At 38.0% G+C, this 23820-nt stretch overlaps 1 pseudogene; it reads left to right on the top strand.

Moving 5' to 3' along the window:
- The first annotated feature begins 16947 nt into the window (after positions 1 to 16947).
- On the top strand, positions 16948 to 17522 carry LOC126499454 (60S ribosomal protein L17-like; annotated as a pseudogene).
- The last annotated feature ends 6298 nt before the right edge of the window (positions 17523 to 23820 follow it).

Here is a 23820-nt window from a genome sequence, read left to right as displayed (position 1 = left end):
TTTTTGTGCTATGTCCTAGCCTAATGAATTTTATGTCCTTGCTCTGAGGTGTTAATACATGAAATATGGCAATAAATCTTATGTGGGAAAAACTATATGTTGACATATGAGGACAAATCATGAAAAATTAGAATAAAAAGAAAGTAAATGTAAACAAACCAAATAGCCAATACTGATTGAAATCTAGATGCTAATATGATTCTAAAAGAGATAAAAATACAAAAGAAATGAAAAGAAATTCTCATGAACAAAAGAGGAAATGTGTGTGTGAGTGTGTGTGGTAGGGAAAAAAGTTTCAGAACTTGGGGAAAATTTCAAATACTATATCACAGAGATACTTGGAAATACCTGGAAAAATTGGGGTTCATAGTAGCAGATTTTGTTTTGAATATTGGTGTTTTACTTGGTTCTTTAATAGGGATTAGGAGAACCAGAAACAGAGAACACCAAGTTTGGTAGGAAGGTGAGGACGAACTGGGAGGAGTTGAGGGAGGGAAAATATAATAAAAATATATTATATGAAAAAATAAGTGATATGAAAAAATAACTGAAGGTGGGAAACTGACATTTCATGTAGCTGTGCCCAATCACTGGCATCACTCACTTCTAGGTGGTAATATAGACAACTAACATCATGAATAGGATGTTTCTATGTAGTCCTGATACCTGAGAACTTTTATTTTATTAAGTGTGCATTTTGTTAGCTTCATGATTTGTAAAGTAATTAAAATGGTAATTACAATGGTTTACCAGACTTCAGCTTCCTAATCCAGAAGGCCCTGTTGATATGAGAAATAAAGTTTCCCATAACTGCTCCATCACGTTCAAAATTTTAAAGATGCGGGAAACCTCTTACAAACAAATGTTTTAAACAATGTCCTGAGTACAGCATAAAAACCAACATAATCCTTGACAAATATAAGCAAATGGTTTTTGCACACCTACCCACCTACACAGCACAGCCCCTCCAAGGTATATTGAAAAATTATGTTTAATTTTCTTAAGTATGCTAAGAGATTAATTGTCTTGATATAGAAAATTATCTCCACATCAATAAAAAAACATAAAAATCTCAAAAAATAAAAATTACATAAATATAGTTTACAGAAAACAAATGTGGGAATGTGGTTTTTCTTCATGAAAGAAGCAGTTTGTATGAAGACTATCTGCACGTGTCTTAACCTGGATAGGTTTTAGAAGCAGTGTGATAGTGAGGGGTTGGCCAGCAGGTGTGTTTTCATTCATTGGCATGGCTGTTAAGCTGACCTCATTTTCACAAGGCAAAGATTCACAATAGTTTCACATTTAAATGTGAATGTACCTTTGGCACAAAAAGAAGCCCCAGTAATAACAAAAGTACATAAAGGAATATTTCATGAAACCAATAGTTTATAGGAATACTGTATGAAGCAAAGTGACTCAAAAGAATTGGACAATTTTAGTGTGTTGACATATAGTCTCCAAGATATCTAGGAAAGAAAAATGAGTAATGCTAGTTATACTATGCTAAAATTAGTGCTGAAGAAGGAAGAATCCTGGGCAAAATCATTAACAGGATTGATAAGTATTGGTAAGTATTGCATCATGATACTAGGTATCAGTCAGCAGATGAGGATAACTATAACTTCTACTGGATGTCTTTCTGCAGCCTTTACATGATGCACCATGCTCACCAAAAACTTAATCAAGATATTGAGTCTATCTGTCACCCTTAAAGCTATCCTGAGAACTCTTATGATTTCTATTTCTACTTTATCCATCATCAAATATTTCTTGATGAGTTTTCTGTTAGTATAGAGGCTTTATACTTCTAACTTTAGTAGATGGGGCTTGTTTCTTAGTAAAAGAAAAAAATTCTAAGATAAAGACTCTGCAGAAAGAAATCTGGTCCTGTAAACCCATTATTGACAAGAGTCTAATGTTGATGCTCCTATAATATCCCAATTATGCAGAACTGAATTTGCCAGTATTAATTACTGCTGTCTCTAGTTGGTGTGTGTGACAAGAACAAGTGTCACTCGGGGCATTTGAAGGAATAAGGTGGTTCTGCAGCCATTATTCCTCTCTGACATAAGCTTGCTGGTTTTTCTTTCAGTAAAACATACCTAGACTTGAAAATTTCTTTAGTTTATGCTGCCTTCCTGTTCACTTTGACTTTTGCCTAGTTTTGTATTGAAAGATCATTGCTTCTACTAGACCCTCATACTATCAAAGACAAGACAAACTGAAAGCTTCCATTTTTCTTATCCTGTAGTCTTCCTGCCTATTGCTGTCCTTCCATATTTTCCAGATATCTTTCCTTCCCACGGGAGAAAGAGAATATAACTTTTCTATAAATCTTATTAGACTTGCCTAGAAGCTGTCTGAGTTTGGGATATGAGAATCTAAATTTCTTTGGCCCTCAACCCTGCACTTAACTAAAATTTTAAAACAGCAGGATAGTCCCCCATGATCCTGTTGATTTTTAACCTGAAGACAATGAAGTCATTGAAAGAGATTTAAGGTGGACCATGATGTAGGATTTGCATTTCAGAAAAATAGCTGTGACCATTAATGGAGAGCCCTAAAGAAGACAATGGGCAGGATGTGTGGTGAAGATGGGGTGGGGGCAATGTGGAAGGATGAGGCAGGAAGTTCTGTAGCATTTGGTAATGTTTGATTAGTTTAGCCCATGAAGTATTTGCATTTCGTAAAAAAAATGGGGGGTGGTGAAAATCAGTCATAAAGTTAGAAAGATGTGTTGAGTCTCAGCTGAATTAAAGGAAGAGAGAAACTTAAAATACATTGCATATAAGTATGAAAGTCCCAAGATATACATTTAAAATATATGTTTAAAACAATGAGGAAATTGTGTATTAGAGGCATTCCAGATACCAAGACTTTAAGTAGGAAAGTTATTGACAAATATGTCTTTTCAAAATCTCTCAACAATTTGGCAGCACTTTGCTTCAAAGGCAGATGGTGTCTCTCCTATATATTGTGGCCAGTGCATCATTACTTCTGGACCCCTGAGAGCTTATTAGAAATGCAGAAAGTCAGACAGTCCTTACTCACAGCTATCTGGTCCATAATTTACATCTTATAAAAACTGAGTAAACAACATGCATACAGAAACAGACCAGAGAACTTCTCAATCACATTGTACTCTCCCAACCCTTTCAACTATAATGCTGCAGATAAAAGAGGAAATGACTGGTTGTAAAAATGTTTAGAAAAGTTTCCTCCCTGCTCTCATATGCATCAAGGGAAAAAACTTCATGTTTGTCACACTCATTACCTTCAAGGTTCTATTTTGGCCTCTTTGGACTTGCCGGAGCAGGTGGGACTCCTGACATCTTAACGGTACTTGTAATTTTGGAACATCACCACGGCCATGGCTGTCAGAGGGATTTTCCCAATCATTTGGCAGAGAGAGAACCACACAACTCGAGCAAAGCTAATAATAAAGTCTCCCTTGGGAAGCTCAGAAGCAAATGTAAAACATTATCTAGCTATCTAGATGGAAAAAAAAACTGTTTCTCATAAAGGTATTCCCTCTTTTGTAATTTCCTCTTAATAATAATGAGCAGAGGACAGGTGAAGCTATTTATATCAGTGACTGTTTTTAATGAAACCAAGGATAAACATTCAAAAAAAAAAAAAAAAAACCTTCCTTCTCTCACCCAGGAGCCATTATCCATGGATAAGAATGGTCCATTTTAGCAACATCTCACAGAGATCTACTCACCAATGCCTAGTCCTTTGCCCAGTCACCAGTGACTGATTGATCTCTAAACAAGGAACAATGGACTGTCCATTTAATTTTAAGTATTCTCCAACAAGTCAAAAGCTATGTACAATGACAAACACAGTGAATCCTCATGCTTCTCAAATCCTTTCTTCCAGCAATGCAGTATAATCTTCTTTTGACTAGCATGCCAAGATGATTCCTTCGACCTACATCTTCTCTTTTCCCCTCCTAGACTGATATTTTTTTTCCCTTTGGTTGAGTTTAAGCCTAGGTATGATTTCCTTAGGAGACTTCCAAGATTATTTGACCTTTTTTTTACATTTAAAGCAGATCTCCAATGGTATTTTTCTCATACTACTGTGCACCTTTCTGTCCTTACATGATCACAACTTGTAATTATCTTTTATGTGTCAATTCCTCTTTAAGTACATTTCCCTACCTCAAAGACCTTAGTATAAAATCACTGTTCATAGACGAATACATTAATTGCACAAAGACGCACATTTACCCCAAAGCAACAATAAAAAAGCCATCTGCTTGTGGATCTCCTTATCTCCTTGATGTGGCTGTGCATTTCTTATGCATTAACTCTTTGTTTTTGTAACCTTACTTCATGTCCACTTAGAATGCATGATAACTTTATAAGCAATTGGAGTGAAAATATGTTTTGGGGTCTTTCTTATTATCTTATATACTATTTGAACTAGTTCCAAGCACAAAACAGTCCTTATGTAAAGTTAGATTTAATGGTGGTCATACTATTCTCCCGATTAATTGGTTTGCAGTGCTTAGGAGTGCACAGTGATTTTAAAGCTCAAAGGTATCTGCCAATGGAGATCAGATATTTGTAAAATATTGACATGATCGATTTCCTCCTCTTCTCCAAGCTCTTCTCTTTGCCAACAATTAAGTAACATTTACTCTTGTCAGTAAGATTTGGGAAGGAAATTAAAAGACAGATATGCTTGTAATTGTTTAAGATTTGGACTAAAAAATTAAAGATGACCCATCACATCCCCTGAGCCTTCCTTTGACTAACAGCCTAAATCTAAAAGAGTAAATGTTTTAAGACTAGAAAGAAGCATCTTTAAGAGTATTCAACATTTGAAACTTTAATTGAATTATCCCTACGTCATCACACAGAGGGATTTAGCTTGAGCAAAAGAATATTGGTCTATAGCTTCTAAATCTTCAGACAACCTTAAAATTTTAACTCTTGTTCTTCTTTCTAAAAATTCGTGAGTTTGGAGGTTCAGTTCAATGATAGAGCACTTGATTAGAAAGTGCAAGGTGGTGCACACCTTTAATCCTAGCTCTTGGGAGGCAAGGCAGGTATATCTCAAAAGAAAGCAAGAAAGCAAGAAACAAGAAAGAAAGAAAGAAAGAAAGAAAGAAAGAAAGAAAGAAAGAAAGAAAGAAAGAAAGAAAGAAAGAAGGAAGGAAGGAAGGAAAGAAAGAACAAGGCCCTGATTTCAGTTCTCATCTTAGAGACAGAAAGAGAGAGAGGGGAGTGTTAGTCTATGAACCTATCTTTTGGGGAATATTCTGGGCCCCAAGGGCCTAAGAAATAGGTGAAAAAGTAAGCCTACCATGGGCTTGGAACAAAGGACATGTTTACCATTAGAGGGGAGAGATAGTAATGAATGCATAAGCCAGAACTTTCTATACTCTCATTGGCAATAGGGAGTCATGAGAAAATGGAATATTGAAGGATTCTGAGGAGCACTTCTTTGGTTTTGGGCTTAGGAAACACTTTAAAAATAGAGATGGTTAGAGACCAGAAAAATAACAAAGAACTGTTATACTTTCTGAATATCACCCTCCACCTTTCTTTCTGTTCTTTCTCCTTTCCTAGTCCCTACATTCCTATAAACAGGACTCTGATTTCGCTTCATTAAAGCATCCACTTTCACCGAGAAGTGGCATCGTGAAACTGTAAAGTAATTTTTAGGGAAATCTATACAAGTGAAAAGACTGTTAAGGGAATCTTTGAGGCCAGGCAGATAGTTCAGTTGTTTACAAGAAGATATAGAGTGTGTCATATGATCCTCAGATAGGTAAATACTGGTGTTAAAGAAAATAAAAAGGGAAGAAAGTATATGTGACCGTCCTTCTTAGACCTGAGGAACGAAAGACAGTTTCCCATAAGACATGAGAAACTCAGTGTTATAGTTTAAAATATTAATGATGTTGGGCTGGCTCAGCAGTTAAGAGCACTGATTGCTTTTTCATAGGATCCAAGTTCAATTCCCAGAACCCACATGATGACTTACAACTATCTGTAACTCCAGTTCCATGTGATACTATGCCCTCTTCTGGCTTCCGTGGGTGCTGTGGGCACTCCTTCAACCAATAGCCTTTAAAATACCAGCCCAGCCGGGCGGTGGTGGCGCACTCCTTTAATCCCAGCACTCGGGAGGCAGAGGCAGGCGGATCTTTGTGAGTTCGAGACCAGCCTGGCCTACAGAGCTAGTTCCAGGACAGGCTCCAAAGCCACAGAGAAACCCTGTCTCGAAAAACCAAAAAAAAAAAAAAAGATACCAGCCCACTTTGGGTGTGATCTCATGTACTATAAATGCAGAAGAAAAACTTGTGTGGGCCTCTTAGTTGTTGGATTCCATTCCAGTTCTCAATGCACACAGAGGACTGCAGATTGCTACTTTTTTGGTGAGTTTGTCCCCAAATAAATAAACCTTGGTTATACTCCATTCTGGGTTATTTTGGAACTCTTTTGAATGCCAACAAACTGGTGCCCACTGTCTGGGGTTTGGATCCACAAAGGATCTAAAAAAGCTTTTTTTAATAAAAAAAGGGTTTATAGGCTCACAAAAATGGGAGCCAAGTGCAGCTTCTCAGTAGCCACATTTCTTCAGATAGCCTCTCTTTACTGGCTGCAAGCAGTGGTGTGGCTCTTTTTAAAATTCTGCTTCCTGGTTTGTGCTGGCATCAAGGAACAGCTATGGCTCTTTTGGGAAGGTCCTGTTATGTAGCATTTAAATGGAGTTTGTAAACAGAGTGCTATAAGTTGCTTAATGGCAACACAGACCCACAGCATCCCTGGAGCTGAGGTGGTGAGCATGGCTTGCAGAGCTAGTGGTGAGCATACCTCCACCATACTGGACTGGGTGGGGCCAAAAGGCAACTCAGCCTTAGTCCTAGTCATGCCGCTTAGCATTTTAAGAGGTGCTCCTGCTCAGAAAATGATTACAGATAAACAATAAGACAGATTCGGGCATAAAAGACCTCCAAATGTGTCACAGTGTTTAAAAATGTACATAAGCTTGGGAGAGAGAAGAAAAAGAATATACCATTGTTGGACTTCAGCCTAGAAGTCATTCCTATAAATTCCCATGTGTGTGTATGTAGATATAGAGAAATATTCATTCCATAAGTTCTGTGACTCTATAGAACTCTAACTAATACAGCATCTTATCTCTTTATCTTAATTTTGATAGAATCTTTGACTTTATCAGAAGAACTGATAAGAATTTTGCAAACCTAGGATGATAGTGTTTGTAAAAGTTTTAGTACTTTCTTTATGATAACATGAGAAAAACCATAACAAATAGTATTTCAACTAATTAACAAACAAGGTTTCTGGAATTGATTTTCTTCTTTGTATCTACCCATTTAATAAGTATTGAGCACGCGATACCATATTATGTAGCAGGTATCTAAGATCGAAGTACATAATACACTATAGTGTTAAGAAGGAGTTAGAACAATCTGAGATAAAAGAGTACTTACTGTCTTTCCTTTGATGTCAAAAATTGCTGGCATTAACAAATGTTAAGTGCTTTGTATACATTTTCACGTTTGCATCTTACCATAACTTCACAGATGATTATTTTTGTCTCTAGAGTAGGAAGGAACAGTCCTACAAAATGTTGTGAAAATTTTGGCCCACCTTGATCTAACTGACACATCTTTGGTAAAACATATATGAAGGTGAGAGTCCACAGGCTAGAAACACACTTCTGGTGTTCAGTGGGATTAAGGGATAGTCCCTGTACATATCATAATGGCACCAGGCACACTCCTACACTAGTCCTGTACTAGTGTAGAGACAATGTGACCTCAAGAAAGATATTAATCATCAAATACAGTTATAAGATAAACTTCTGAGCTTGGAGGTTGCCTTCTTTCTTCAGAAACAAATAAGTTACACAGTCTTCTACTGTCAAAAGAAAATTACTACATTTTCATTTAAGAAACAGGCTTTGGAAATTTTCTCTTGCTTTGATGACAGTTAAAACACCATTTCTCAGTTTTATTGCCATTTTCACATTTTATGTCAAACCAAAAGTCACTAATAAGACAAAGGGTCAGAGATCCAGTTTATTTATTGTTATAAAAGTCTTGACAAGGGTTTGCTATTTTTTAGTCATATCATCACGCCTGAATAACACTTCCAGAGATTCAGACTTAATTGATCTGGGGTGTAGCCTCTGCAGTAGACACTTTCAAACATCTCCCAGAAAATGTCTTTTCAGTTTGACAAACTGAAAAATCACTATGCTATAATGGTTTTCTCGAAAGGAAATGATAATAGATCATCATAGAGAAATACTGGCCTGAATTTCTCAATTTCTTTATTTGAAAAGTATATTTCAACCATGCTTTGAAGAGGATTTCCTCTGAATGGAATATAGGTAGGGAGATAGATAGATAGATAGATAGATAGATAGATAGATAGATAGATAGATAGATACATACATACATACATACATACATACATACATACATAGACAGATATAGATGATAATTATATACAAGCTTCATTTTTATAAGGTGATATGAACTTCAACTCTTTAGGTTAAGAGGTCAAGGGGCAGCAGTTGACGGGACATGAAGATTATCTTATTCCCTAACAATTCTACACAACTTGCTCACCCTCAGCAGCAGCTAGAGTTAACCAGAAGACAAGTAGTTCAGTTCCTGGCTCACAGAGGCAAACGGGTTGGAAGATCAGGCTCAGCTGCCGCTCTACAGTCTTGAGATGAGGTATGATCATTGGGTACATTTGGGACAACTTATTGCATTCTGTTGAAAAAGCAGCTCTGCCTTAAAACCTACACGTAGAACTCAGGTCTTCTATGGGCAACGTGAAAGTCACTAAGTGGTCCCCAGTTCCTCTTTAGATGCTTGGAAGGTATGTCACAACAGACAATTTATGTGTGTTGAGTCATTCATTTGTGTGACAAGTATGTTTAGATGACCTGCAGTAAAGGGTATTCTTTACTGAAGGCTGAAGAGATGAAGTAATAGACAAACCAAAACTGATTCTTGCTCTCAAGGAATTTTCTGCTCAATGACCAAAAATAAGAGATGAAAGGATACATGTTTGACCAATGGTGAAAAATTAGACTGCTGCACATCTGTGCAAGTCCTATTTCCATCGAAGAGTCAATAATAGTCAGTTTGTGACAGAAACATTTATGCTGAGCTGGGAAGAGTGAAACAATCCAGATCTATCAAGTGCATGGCTTCTATTGTGGAAAAATGAATTTAATTTCATCTAAGACCCTAGCCTATGAGCTAATGCTTTCAGTGTCACAGTGAGTTTTTCATCTTCGGTTACTATTCTTTGGAATCATACTCATAAACACACACAGAGATCTATTTCCAGTCCCATTGAAAATGAAGATTAACCATCTCATGACTACTGTAGATTTTCTTAGGAGAACCACAGTTTGCTCCTGGGTTTACCTTGGTGGAGTTTAGTGGGTGGATTTGAAATCTTTTACATGGGTTGAAAGACTGTGTACAAGGAGAAGATACAGGCAAGTGAATTTATTCAAGCCTATACTTAATTTGAGCAGATTAATATTATACAGTCTTATTACTGAGCACTTGAGTCCCATGGACAGAGGTCTGGATAGGTGTGAATGTGGATTATAGTTTCCTGAATTATCTGAGAAACGAGGAAAAATCCGCCTTGATTATACAAGTTATTTTGAGGAATTTGCAGAAACCTTTATGAAAACAGTAGGTGAAACGGAAATGCAAATTGTCAGTTAGAGCATCATCCTGGCCCTGCGAGTCACTGACAACAAATGTAAGAAGTTGTCAAGGGTAATGGATACACTTTATTCCACTCAGTTTTCAATACCTTGACTATTTACTTCTTAATGAGAACTGATGTCTCAGGCCGAGTTTGGTGATTAGATTCATAACCTTGAAAAAGCCAATGACAGTCACAAAGTGAATACCATCATTTTGGTATGTAAGCATTTCATAATCCTTACCTCATTGCTCTTGAAGAAAGTCAAGTACATAGGAAATATCCTCTTTTAATAATTAAGGAAGCCAGAGCTCAATGAGATTAGGAAATTTGAGCTGACTTAACAACTTGGAGAGTTTCTGGCAACCAGACTCAAATTAGGTTCTTTCTCAGCTTTCATGTTTTAATCGCCACATTTAGACACCGATATAGTCTTACAAACAATCCAAGTTGATTATTGAGATATAATTAAGTGCATATGTGAAGGTATTTTGAGATAAATAATAAATCTGTAAGGTTTCAGGGAAGTTGTAGCTCTATGTATTTTCTCCTATAAAAATCATGGCCTGCATGTTTGGAAATTTGAATGTTCATTGTTCTGTCAAGGCCCAAAGAGGTACTTTCTCTGATTTGTTTTCTCTTCTCATTGCTATCTGGGGTGATCTAATGGAATGCCACATTTTTATCAGCATTCGACTCTGATTTCAGAGCTGTCATTGATGAGAGGAATACTTGAATATGCTGTAATTTGAGACAAAGTTCTGTGACAGCAGCCCAAAATTAAAACTTTAAAATAACTTCATAGATACAAAGCCCAAGTTAAAACATAATCCTATAGAAATATGGGTAGCAATCATATTTTTGACCCTGGTGAAAAGAAAACTATAATTATTTACTCATTCACTAACAATTTATATTATTTACATTTTAAATTAAAATAAATTTTTCTTTCATATAATACATCCTGATCACACCTTCCCCTCTGTCCACTCCTCCCATTACCTACACCTTTTCTCTCCCTCAGATCCATTCTCCCTCTGTTTCCTCTTCAGAAAAGAAGAGACCTCCAAGAGATAACAGTCAAACAGAATAAAACAAGATACAATAAGACAAGGCAAATGTCTTCATTTTGAGACTGGACTAGGCAACCCAAGAAGAGGAAAAGAGTCCCAAGAATGGGTAAAAGGGTCAAAGATATACATGCTCCCAGTATTAGGGGTCCCATAAAAACACCAAACTAACAGCCATAACATACTTTGAGAGGACCTGGTGCACACCCATGCAGCCCTTGTCCCTGCTGCTTATGTCTCTATGAGCCTATACGGGCCCTGCTTAATTGCTTTGGTGAGCCACGTTCTTCTGGCATCCTCCATCCTTAGACTCCTGGAGTCTTTCCTCTCCCTCTTCTCTGGGTTTCTCTAACTCTGAGGGGAGGGATCTGATAAATACATAAAATACAGACTTTCTCCACAAGCTGGTGACTACCTGAAGACTTTACCCCTAAGTTCTCATCTCTTTGGTGTAAAAAGATACTCCAAAGAATATGGAAAGAGAAATCTGGACACCAACCTCACCTCAAAATTTCAACCCACACTCTGTCCCACCTACAGGACATGCTGGGAAATGATGGCAGAGATATTGTGGGAGTGAACTACCAATGTTTAAGTCCTTGCCACAAGAAGCCCGTGTCCTCCTCTGCATGGATGGCTGTGGGTCCAGATTCTCCAACTCTGGCTGTGGGTCTCTGCACCTGCTACCATCTGCTGTGGGAGGAAGCCTGTCTGATGACAACTGGACAAGACACTGATCTATGAGTATAACAGAATATCATTAAATAATTTCACAGAGATATTTTGCTGTTGTGTTTGGATCTACCCTAAATCTCTAAGTTATCTAGTCTCCAGTTTCTGGCCATCTATGCTTTACACTGCATGGATGGCCAGAAATTTCCACTCTACTAGGCTTCCACACCACTCCCCGAATGCTCCCAATTCCAGGCGTCTCTCCCTGCACTCTCTCCCGGTCCCTCTCCCACCTGATCCTGCCCCACCCACCTCCCAGTCCATGCACACAATATATTCTAATTCCTATTTCCAGGTAAAATCATACAGTCCCTTTAGAGAGCTCCTTTTTATTGAACCGCTCTGGATCTCTGGATGGTAGCTTGATTTTCATTTACTTCACAGCTAACATTCACTTATAACTGAATTTATAGTGTATTTGTCTTTCTGGGAATGATATTTTTCCAGTTCCATCTGTTTACCTGCAAATTACATGATGTCATTTTTTAACAGCTGGTTAATAAATACTTCATTGTGTAAATAAATGTGCCATGCTTTCCTTATCCATTCTAGTAGAGGAATATCTAGATTTTTACCAGTTTCTGACTATTATGCATGAAGCTGCTGTGAGCATCACTGAATAAATGTCCTTGTGGTATGACTGAACGTTCTTTGAGTATATGCCCAAAAGTGGTATATCTGGGCCTTGAGGGATATTCATTCTCAGTTTTCTGAGAAACCATCTTAGTGATTTCTATAGTGGTTGCACAAATTTTCACTCCCTCCGAAAATGAAGGAGTGTTACCCTTGCTCCACATCCTCACCAGTATGAGCTGTCGCTTATGTTTTTGATCTTAGTCATGGTGTAAATGGAATCTCAAAATAGTTTTGATTCACATTTTCCTGATAGCTAAGGATGTTATACATTTCTTTGTTTCTCAGCCATTTGAAATTCTTCTTTTGAGACTTTTCTGTTTAGATCTGTACCCCACTTCTCTATTGGATTATCTGGGTCTTTCTGATATCTAATTTCTTTAATTATTATATATTTTAATATTATTCCTCTATTGGATATGGAGCTGGTAAAAACATTTTCCCATTCTGTAGGCTGCCTTTTTGTATAATTTTTGATGTCCTTTGCCTTACAGATGCTTTTGGTTTCATCATGTCCCATTTATTGTTGATGTTAGTCCCTGGGCTTTCAGTGTTTTGTCTAGAAAGTCATCTCTGTGCCAACAGATTCAAAGCTGTTCTCCACTTTCTCTTCTGTCAGGTTCAGTGAGTCTAGGTTTATGTCGAACTCTTTGATCCACTCTGACTTGAATTTTGTGTAGGGTGATAAGTGAGATTCTATTTGCATTCTTCCACATGTAGCCATCCAATTTGACCAGCCACATTTGTTGAAGATGTCTTTTTTCCCATTGTGTATTTCTGGCTTTTTTGGGGAAAAAAAAACAGGTTTCCATAGGTATGCTGATTTATGTCTGTGTCTTCAATTTTATTCCACTGGTCAACATATGTTTTTATGGCAATACCATGCAGTTGGTGATATGTCAGGTCACATGGAAACAGCCATGGTGCCCATAGCTTTGAATATGGAGATATCTGGCATCCCTTAGGAAGGTGCCAAAACAAGGGGAAAGTTTGACACCTGTATTTCATAGTTAACTGAACTTTTCCCAACTCACCTCTGAGGCTTGTGGGAGTCCTTAAGGAGGAAGAAACTTCCCAATGCCTGGAAATCCTGAAAAGCAAGTAGAAACAGGGTCCTGTGTGTTCTGATATTCTCAGTTCCTACTCAATATGGCAAATCTCCGTGTCTCCACACACAACTGCACAGAACCTAGCAGAGATTTTTCAATGAAAACTACCCACAAATGGTCCTATTCATAAATAAATGCAGTGAAAAGAGATCTCCCTTAGAGAAAATGCCAGGTCTCATTGTGAAAGCCACCAAATGCTTTTATGTAGAAGTGATTAGAGCACAATATAAAAGAATAAAGGACAAAACTCATCACAATGAATATAGAAGTCTAAGTTGCCTCTGAATGAACATCAAGTAAATAGTAAATGCTCCACACAAAATAAGATCTATTGTAGAGAAAAATTCGTATGGTCAGAGTGTACAAAAGCATTAAGTTTAACGGTTTTCATTTTATGTATAAATTCTATTTCAAACACTGGGCAAGAACAATATTTTAAGGCAGCCCATTGCTGTCTTTGTTATGTGGCAGTCATCTCTTTTATGTTGCAGCTGTTACTCTGGGAACTTCCTAATTCTTGGCCATGCAGACCCAGAAGGAAATCGGTGACATTACATGATTCCACATAATTTCCTTGACCTTTCATTATAACTTTTGATTTCAGTGTTATGATTAAATTAGTTCACCCAATATTTTTGTCTTTTCTTTGATGTAAGAAGCACTGAGCACTGATCTCAGCATTGATGACACATAGAGGGGCTTCTAAGAAAATGATGCTTTATCATAATGAACCATTAAGATACAAATAAATAATTGAGATTATTTCATAAAGTAATGATGCTATAAATGGTAAAGATAAAATAATGTGCTACCAGGGTATTCAATGGCAAGAGAGTGGCCATGCATGTATGCCACATGTGTTAGTTGATCAGGGAGAAGTTCCCAGAGGAACCGAGCTCTCCTGATCTGAATTATGAGAAACCAAACAAGGGGAAAGTAGAGGGGAAAATTGTAGGCAGATTAGACTATGACTGAAATGCTGTGAATCAGAAATAAACTTGTAGAGAGTACATTATCGAAACCAAAATGTCTATCAGCTGGAACAGAAAGAAACATTAGGGGTGTTAAGAACTTACATGAGATATGGGGGCAGGGAAGAAGCTATCTTAATTAAGGGAGCCATTTTGGGGTTGGCAAGAGGCTTGGCTCTAGAAGGGTTCCCAGGTGTCCACAGGGATGTCTCCAGCTAGGACCCTGGGCAGTGGTGGAGAGGGTGCCTGAACTGGCCTTGTCCTGTAGTCAGACTGATGACTATCTTGACTATCACCATAGAACCTTTGTCTGGCAACAGACGGAGATAGAGACAGAGATCCACATCAGAGCACTGGACTGAGCTCCCTAGGTCCAAATGAGGAGCAGAAGGAGGGAGAATATGAACAAGGAAGTCAGGACCACGAGGAGTTGGTCCACCCACTGAGACAGTGTGCCTGATCTAATGGGAGCTCACCAAATCCAGCTGGTCGCGGTCTGAACAAGCATGGGATCAAACTGGACCCTCTGAATGTGGCTGACAATTGGGGCCGACTGAGAAACCAATGATAATGGCACTGGGATTTGTCTCTACTGCATGTACTGGCTTTTTGGGATCCTAGTCTATTTGGATACATACCTACCTAAGCCTGGATGGAGGGGGGAGGGCCTTGAACTTCCCACAGGGCAGGGTACCCTGCCCCCTCTTAGGACTGAAGGATGAATGGTGGAGCAGGAGGGAAATGGGAGGAGGGGAGGAAGTGGAAATTCTGAATGGTATTATTTATAAAGCAAAAAAAAATTTAAAAAAATCAAAGAACTTAGATGAGTACTGTGAGAAAGTTGTCTTTCTAAGGATGTCTTTCTAAGCTCTGTGTAAACTTAGAAAATGTGATTGTGTTTTATCCAGAGTGGATGTGGGAGCCATTGAGGGGTATTACATAGCCTGCAACATAACTTGCTTCGATTCTATAGTAGTTTATTTGGACTTTAGTGTGCAGGATGAAGAAATCAATAAATGTCTGCCTTAATAAATGTTTCATTTAAGGTAATGTGCAACTCAGTTGCCAATCTCAAATCCAAAATTCACTCATTCAACAAATAATCGTTTATCACTCCATACTGTGAACTGGAGATGCTGTGAAACAGAAGATCAAGCACCCCGTAGTCTAACAAGAAGTACTGTTACTGAGAAGACAGTCAACACTGGTGTGAGGCTCAGGCCTGCAAAAGCAGAATGTTGAGGCCTGAGCAGGAGGGTCATGGGTTGAGGTCAACCCACAGTGAACCCTACTTTAGGTTCTCTTCTGATAAAGTGCTGATGCAATTCATTTTCCAGCTGGCTTGAATTTAACTTGGACAAGAAAAAAAAAATGGAGTCCATAACTTCCCAGATGAACAAAGTTTAGCTTTGCCAGCAAGTCTGCTAATTAGCAGGAACTTTTATATTCTTCAAAAAGTCCTCAGTTGCAACAGATAAAAGACTGAATCAAAGGAGCATAAGAAAAAAGACACATAAGAAGGATTTGCACACTTCGTGGAGTTCAAGAGTACAGACCTAAAAACCGTGAGCTTTGACCCTTTCCAGCTTAAGGATATAAAAGAAAATGCAGCAAATTCAAAGAGCCAATACAGTTAAGATGCCATTTTGCTGTTGTTTAGAGTGGAAGACAATATGTGTTAATAGATTGGGCTAAATCCTTCCGTGACCACTGAAATGTTTATAAATCAGATAGATTCTAAGTTCTCACTGTGAAAGTACAGGTGGACGGTAGAAGGAGCTCAACAGTTTGGGCTGTTGCCCACTATGAGGAAGTCTGTAGATTTTCAACCTTATCCCAAGTACCAAGGACTTTATGGGAAGTGTACCTTTCTTCTCTTTAAAGATACTGATTTGTTGTTTATTTTATGTGTTTGGGTTGTTTGCATGCATGTATGTCTGTGTACGTTGTCTGTCCAGTATCTGTGGGAATTAGATAAGGATATTGGATACCTGGAACTGGAACTACAGATGGTTGTAAACTGCCCTGCTGGTGCTGGAAACAGAACCATGGTCCTCTGTAGGAGCAAACAGTGCTCTTCACCACTAGACCATGTCTAGAACACAGAAATATACTTCTAATGAGAAAACAAAGAGAAATCACGAGGACATGTGAACAACAACCAAATGAGAATTCAAAACTATAAACTGTCTTTGAAATGGCAAATATGCAGGATATATTGGACCTCAGATTGACTAATAGAAAATCCTATTACAAAAAATTTAAATAATTAATATTATAAAAATATTAAATGCAGTTATAGTGTCTGGATTGAAACCAAGGAAATAACAAACAGGAACTTGTGCTTAGAAGAATAGAGAACAAAGACTACAACAAATGTTTTGTCTTCTATTAATGTCTTTAAAGTGCATAAGACTGTTCAAAGAATGATAGCATCTGTTATAGATATGATTATTATATGACTATGTAACAACAATGCAAATGCCAGAAATTGGCAAATGATAGTGCTGTTGCATTTTTTTTATTTTGCTGAATCTAATTCAAATTAAGCTGAAAAAACAGGAAAATAAGTTGAAAACAATGAACTATACATTGTAGCACAGTCACTAAAATGACTTTAATAGGTTGGTCTAAAAAGACAATACGATTTAAAAATTGCGAAATTCCTCTTCCTGTAAGCGGCCAGAGGTGACCCATGAAGATGGTTCGCTACTCTCTTGACCCAGAAAACCCTACAAAATCATGCAAATCGAGAGGTTCATACCTTCGGGTTCACTTTAAGAATACCCGTGAAACGGCCCAGGCCATCAAGGGTATGCATATCCGAAAAGCCACCAAGTATCTGAAAGATGTCACTTTGAAGAAGCAGTGTGTGCCTTTCCGACAGTACAATGGTGGAGTCAGTAGGTGAGCCCAGGCCAAACAGTGGGGCTGGACACAGGGTCGGTGGCCCAAAAAGAGTGCAGAATGTTTGCTGCACATGCTGAAAAATGCAGAGAGCAATGCTGAACTGAAGGGTTTAGATGTGGACTCTCTGGTCATTGAGCACATCCAGGTGAACAAAGCACCTAAGATGTGCCGACAAACTTACAGAGCTCATGGCCGGATTAACCCATACATGAGCTCCCCCTGCCACATCGAGATGATCCTCACTGAAAAGGAACAGATTGTTCCAAAGCCAGAAGAGGAGGTTGCACAGAAGAAAAAGATATCCCAGAAGAAACTGAAGAAACAAAAACTTCTGGCACGGGAATAAATTCAACATGAAATAAATGCAGATAAAAGTAAAAAAAAAATTGCGAAATTAAAAGGCATGAACTGCTTTGTTTTTATATTGCAAAATAGTAATTAATTTTAACCATAGATTTATTAAATTTTAACAGACTAACACCAACTGAAAGGCAAGGATCATTCAATTTGATTTAATAAAATTTCTCATTACATATTGTATATTAAATATTTGATTATAACATAACTAGGTCCAGACTAAGAGAACAGGAAAAGAAACAGTTAGTAAATAGTTGGTAGAAGGCTGAGGCTAGATTAACAGCACATAAATGGATTTAGAGAAAATAAGCATCATGGGGATCAAAAAGTAGTATTTCATATGATCAATATGGAATTCATTAAAATAATAAAGCAGCAATAAAATGTATATGAGTCCAATAGCATCACTATAAATTATAGGAACAAAAAATATATGAAGCTAAGAAAAGAAGTTTGGTCTGAGTTGCTTCATACAACTGTCGAATTCATAAACTTTCCAAATAAAAATGGCCTCTTTACCAAAAATGTCCAAGTGCTAGAGTAAAAATGAGTTTTAGTTGATCTTAAAATATTAAGTCTAACAAAGTATATCAGTGACCAAAGGAAAGGAACTTAGAGATCAATAAAAACATATGTACAAATCTCCAATGTTTATAAGTGAAACAAATCACATTTCTGAATAGTCTATAGATTAAATATATAAGTAATATTGGGAAGTGTTTCCATCTGTAAGATAAGGGATATGTAGAACACTAAGGGAGGTGATCGAGGATAAGTAAAAATAGTAGGGACGTCCATGTGCACACTCTAAAATATCCCATTTATAATGGTATTCTTGTAGAAAATCCATCATTTTATCAGAGAAATCCACAATGAAAGATATTTAACTTGGCAGTTAGCAACTATTCAAAAATGTTAAGATCACAAAATAAGTGTGATCAAAGTAACAGAATAAAAAAACAAAGCAGCAAAAAATGAAAATTATGGGCTAGTTAGTTGATCATGTACCAATGGCAACTCTAGTTTTGGTACTTACCTTGTAGCTAGGGTTTGGTAGGAGCACCGGACTAAGCTCTTAAGATCCAAATGAGGAGCAGAAGAAGGGAGAACATGAGCAAGGATGTCAGGAACACGAGGGGTGCACCCACCCACTGTGACAGTGGAACTGATCTATTGGGAGCTCACCAAGGCCAGCTGGACTGGGACTGAATATGCATGGGATGAAACCGGACTTTCTGAACGTGGCGGACAATGAAGGCTGATGAGAAGCCAAGGACAATGGCACTAGGTTTCGATCCTAATACATGAACAGGCTTTGTGGGAGCCTAGCCTGTTTGGAGGCTCACCTTCCTGGTCCTGGATAGAAGTGGGAGNGGGAAATGGGAAACGGGGAGGAGGCGGTAATTTTCTTTCAACAACTAAAAAAAATATAAACAAAAAAAGAGAAAAAAAAGAAAGGAAAAAAAGTTGGAAAATACACATTTCAACTCTCTACACTCTGATTTTCAAAATATTTTTAAAGTTTGAATACAATATTTTGTCCTTTCAAAGTTTCAAATCTACATGAAATGCAATTTGATTATGTTACCTGTCCATCCAACTCCCAACTTTTCTGGACATGACAGTATCATTCCGCTCATGAACTCACATTAGCTGCAGTTGCCTGCACAAGACTAGTACAAGATCAAGCCATTCAACACTCAGCATCGAAAGCAGAGGGGCTCAAATTTTCCATGCATGGCTGAGGAGTTATTGACAGTTGATAGCTTCTGGGGATGAAAGAGTCAGTTACCTTTCAGGGCACTCTCCTTAGGAAGTGACTACTCCAGTATATGACTTCAAACCCAAGAGTCTATAGCCTGCATAAACTGGAACCAATGGGTTATAGGGTGGGGGGAAGAGGGAAGGCACAAACAAAGCTGAAAATTTGTACAAAATAAAACCCCCAAAATTAAAATGCAAATAAAAACTGTTTTGAATGAATTTGTAGCACAGTCTAAAAACCTCTTAAGATTTTAAAATCAAGTCAAAATAAAGTAATAGAAACAAAAGAAAGTTATAAGACAGAAAATGTAAAAACCAATATGCAAATTTAACAGAGAACAACTTTCTGAATTCTGTTTTGTATATATTCAGGAAATCAGACATAAAGGATTTTGGGGGTAGCTAATGAGTTCTGGTGATTTTGTCTCAGCTTCCGCTCTGAATGAAAACTGAATGGTTACGGTTAGTTGTCCTTAATACAGACTCAAACTCTGCACTTTTCTAATTTATCACTGTGGTAGATCCAAATCTGTGTCTTATATACCTGCATCCAGGGAAACCCTGTCTCTATGCAACAACTCATATAGCCAGCTTGTCTTGTCGCACTAGCCCTCAAGTCTTAAGAGGACTGAAGCCAGTATTCATGCTCCTTACTGTGACTCCTAGAATTCCTGTCTACTGGTCTCACTTACCCCGGCACCTGGTCCTAACTATTTACTGGTTATTTAAGGCCGTGGCTTCCGGTAGAGGATCACAGGAAGAGATATTAATTTTATCAGAATAAACTGGACATGTGTCCAATGCCAAGGAGGTATCTGCCACTATAGACAACGTTCCTATAAAGGGACATCTGATCACAGTCAGATTTCTGCATTGGGCCATTGAAAGGGTAAAGAAATGTCCCATGAGAGGTACACATTGAAGTGTCCAAAACGAAATCTCCCTGGGCTCTGTTGGTGACTGCAGACCCCTGGTCCCTTGACTTTCTTTGCCTGCCTCAGACCCTTTGTCTTCTGGAGTCAAACAACTTTTTTTCCTGCATGAGACCCTCTTGAGTTCCTGATGGCAGTGGAGTGGTTCCTGGTGGGTTTTACAGCTGAAAATCCCAAGAGCTGGGGCATGGCTATCAGTTTAGGGATCCCTATATAAGCTTCCCTGGAGCACAATAAAGTTGGCATTCTTGTATCAAAGATGACCTGTGTCCCCATGTCTCTGTTTGTGTGCATGTGTTTTTAAGTCTCCAGCCTAGTTCCAGGCTCATGTACCATCTTGTAGTGCAGGCGCTACAGAGAGTCATCAAAGCACAAGAACAAATATAGTGGTGAGAGTGTTACTAGTGCATGAATTAAGGCACTTTCACCTGGAAATGTGCTGGGGAAATTTTAAAATAAATTCAAGGCTTGAAGGTTTTGAACTGTGTATGTAATATCAATGTGTTGCTTTGAGCTTCTTCAAGGAAAACTCCTTCTTAAGCACTTCAGGGTGTTCTAGATACCACTTAGCACCAAACCAGCACCCAGAGCAGTCTCAGGGATCTAGATGAGATGCTTATTTCTAATTCAAAGTTTACACTGTAAGCATTGTGTGTCCTAGAAGATAGCCTCCTATTGATATCTCTGTCTTCAGTTTTCACAGGAAGATACTGGAAAACCAAAGTTCAAACTGTTTCAATGAATTCTTGGATCAAAACAATATTGCAGCATTCTGCCTTGCATTTTTTAATTCTAACAGCAGAGCAAAGCAAACATATTTTGCAAACAGCCAGAAAGTGAGTATTTAGACTTCAGTGATGATTCATGAGGCCCCTGTGACAATTCCTCAACCCTGCAATTGCAGAGCAGGAACAGCCATGGGCAACAAGTGAACATATGAGCAAGTTGCATTGCCATCAAACTTTACTCTAACAGAGATTGTAATGTGAATTTCATGTAATTTTCATGAGATTCTCTTTCCCTAAATGTTTAAATATAATTTAAAAAATTTCCTAACAAAGGGACCAGAGAAAATAGGCAGCAAACCATATTTATCTCATAGGCTGCAAATTGTTAGTCATTGACTTGGAAATTTGCACAAGTATTATTTGTCAGTTTTCACTAATATATTTCATGCATCCATATATATGAATTATACATGAATATTTATATACACATGCATACACAGACACACTCAAGAAATAGCCAGTGATCAGATATCTAGTAACTATTAACAGAGATAAAGTAATTCAGCAAAACTTACATTTAGAAATTGAGATTCCATTGATCTTCCTCTTTTCCATATTACTTTTAAATTTAAATAATTGTCAACAGTTATTTTTCCTATAAAGTACAAATTGAAGAGTTGTTGAACAATTTCATAAAATAGGAACTAACTAGGTATTTATATGGGTTCAGTGTGGATCTGTAAGTTGAAAATCACCCATTTTATCTGAATTTAACTAGAAATAAAATTCTTGGTATAGTATAATTAAAAATCATCTTTCCTGACATTACATTTCAAACAGATAGCCAGGCTGAGGAGAGGGCTCAGTCAATAAACTTCTTGCAGAAACAAGGACAGGTGGTTCATCCCCAGATTTCATGAAGAAAACAAAGACAGGCATAGTGACATGTGACTGGGAGGAAGGAAGGAGATAGAGGCTCAGTAAACAGACTGCTCAGTGACTTGCAGAAAGATTTCCTGAGATGTCCCTTGATCTCTGCATGCACATTCACATATTGAATACACACTCAAACATATTTGTGTGCCCAAATAATGCACCATACACATACATGTACTCATGTGCATATGCATACACATTTGCACACACACATGCACACACACACACACAGGCAAACCTCATGAAGTACTGCTACAGGCTCACTGAGCTAGCATTTAAATCAGAAATTTTATTAACTTTAATAATAATAGCAATGAAAATTGCAAGTTTTTAAAAATGTCTTATTAGTGTATATTTATTGTATAAGGTAATGAATTTAGTGACATATTCGTTCAAGTATACTTTGATTTGTTCATTGCCAATTACTCTGTCCTAGGCCACTCCCAACACCATTAGTCTGCTTTCTTATTTCAGTCTCCCTTCACCATGTATAGATTCTTCTTAACTGCTGAATAAAAATTCCTTACAAATGTCCATACACACACATATGCATCTGTATATACATATATGCATGTATGTGTTTATATGTATCTGTAATGCATCTATAAATGTACCAAACTTTTTTAACCAGTCATGGATTAATGGTCACTTTGGCTGGTTCTATAACAGAGCTCTTGTGAACAAGCAAGCAGTAAACAAGCATGCAGATACAGGTATCTCAGAGGATGGTAGCTATGATTCCTTTGGGTGTATTTCCAGGCATGGTATCTTGTAGATGGAAGTTTCTGTCCCACCTGGTTCCACAGCTGTTCAATCCCAAAGAAACACATAGAGGCTTATATTAAATATATACTGTTTGATCTATTAGCTCAGGCTTATTATTAACTACCTCTTACAACATAAATTAACCCGTGATTCTTGTCTATATTTAGCCACATAACTTGGTACCTTTTCTCAGTGCAGTATTCTCATCTTGCTTCTTCTGTGTCTGGCTGGTAACTATGTTTCTGCCTTTCCTCTTCCCAAAATTCTCCTATTCTGTTCATCCCACCTATACTGCCTGCCTGTCTACTGGCCAATCATCGTTTTATTAAACTAATACAAGTGACAACCTTTACAGTGTTCAAAACATTATTCCACAGCAGGGTCTTAGTTAGGGTTCCTATTGCTGTGGTAAAACACTATGGCCTGCCTGCAGGAGTCCAGTCGAAGAAAGAAAGGAGAGGTTATGTGAGGAAGGGATTCAAGATCATGTTGGGGAAATCCACAGACACAGCTGAACCAAGCTAATGGAAACTCATGAACTCTAGAATGACAGTTGGGAAGCCTGCATTGGTACCTAACTAGGTCCTCTTCATGTGAGTGACAGTTGTATAGCTTGGTCTCTTTGAGAGGCCCCTGGCAGATGGACCAGGATCTATCCCTGGTGCATGAACTGGCTTTTTGAATCCATTCCCTATGGTGTGAGATGCCTTGCTCAGCTTTGACGCAGGGCATCAGGAAGGGCTTGGTCCTGCTTCAATTTAATGTGCCAGACTTTTTTGACACCCCATGAGAAGCTTTACCTTTTCTGAGGAATGTTGTGGGGGTTGACTGAGGGGTGGTGGGTGGTAGAGGGCAAAGGATTAGGGGGGAGAGGGTCGTGAGAGGAGGAATGTGGTTGGTATGTAAAAAGATTTAAATTTTTTTAAAAAAAAAGAACACCACAGCTAAAAGCATACAGACCTGTGTCACACTCCATCTCTAAGGGGAATGAGGGTAGGAGCTCAAAGTTGGGACTTGGGGACGAGAACTGAAACATAAACCATATTTTTGGCTTGCTCACTATGGTTTATTCAGCCTGCTCTCTAATATTATCCGGTACCACCTGCACAGGGGTGTTACCACCCACCATATACTGGGCCTTCATACATCAATCATTAATCAAGAAGATATCCCACAAGT

The sequence above is a fragment of the Alexandromys fortis genome, unplaced genomic scaffold (assembly GCF_014885135.2).
Source record: "Alexandromys fortis isolate MF-2015 unplaced genomic scaffold, M_Fortis_MF-2015_v1.1 scaffold_11, whole genome shotgun sequence".
In the NCBI taxonomy this organism is placed as follows: Eukaryota; Metazoa; Chordata; class Mammalia; order Rodentia; family Cricetidae; genus Alexandromys; species Alexandromys fortis.
Note: the sequence above shows the minus strand (reverse complement) of the source record. Positions and strands in the feature narration are given on the sequence as shown.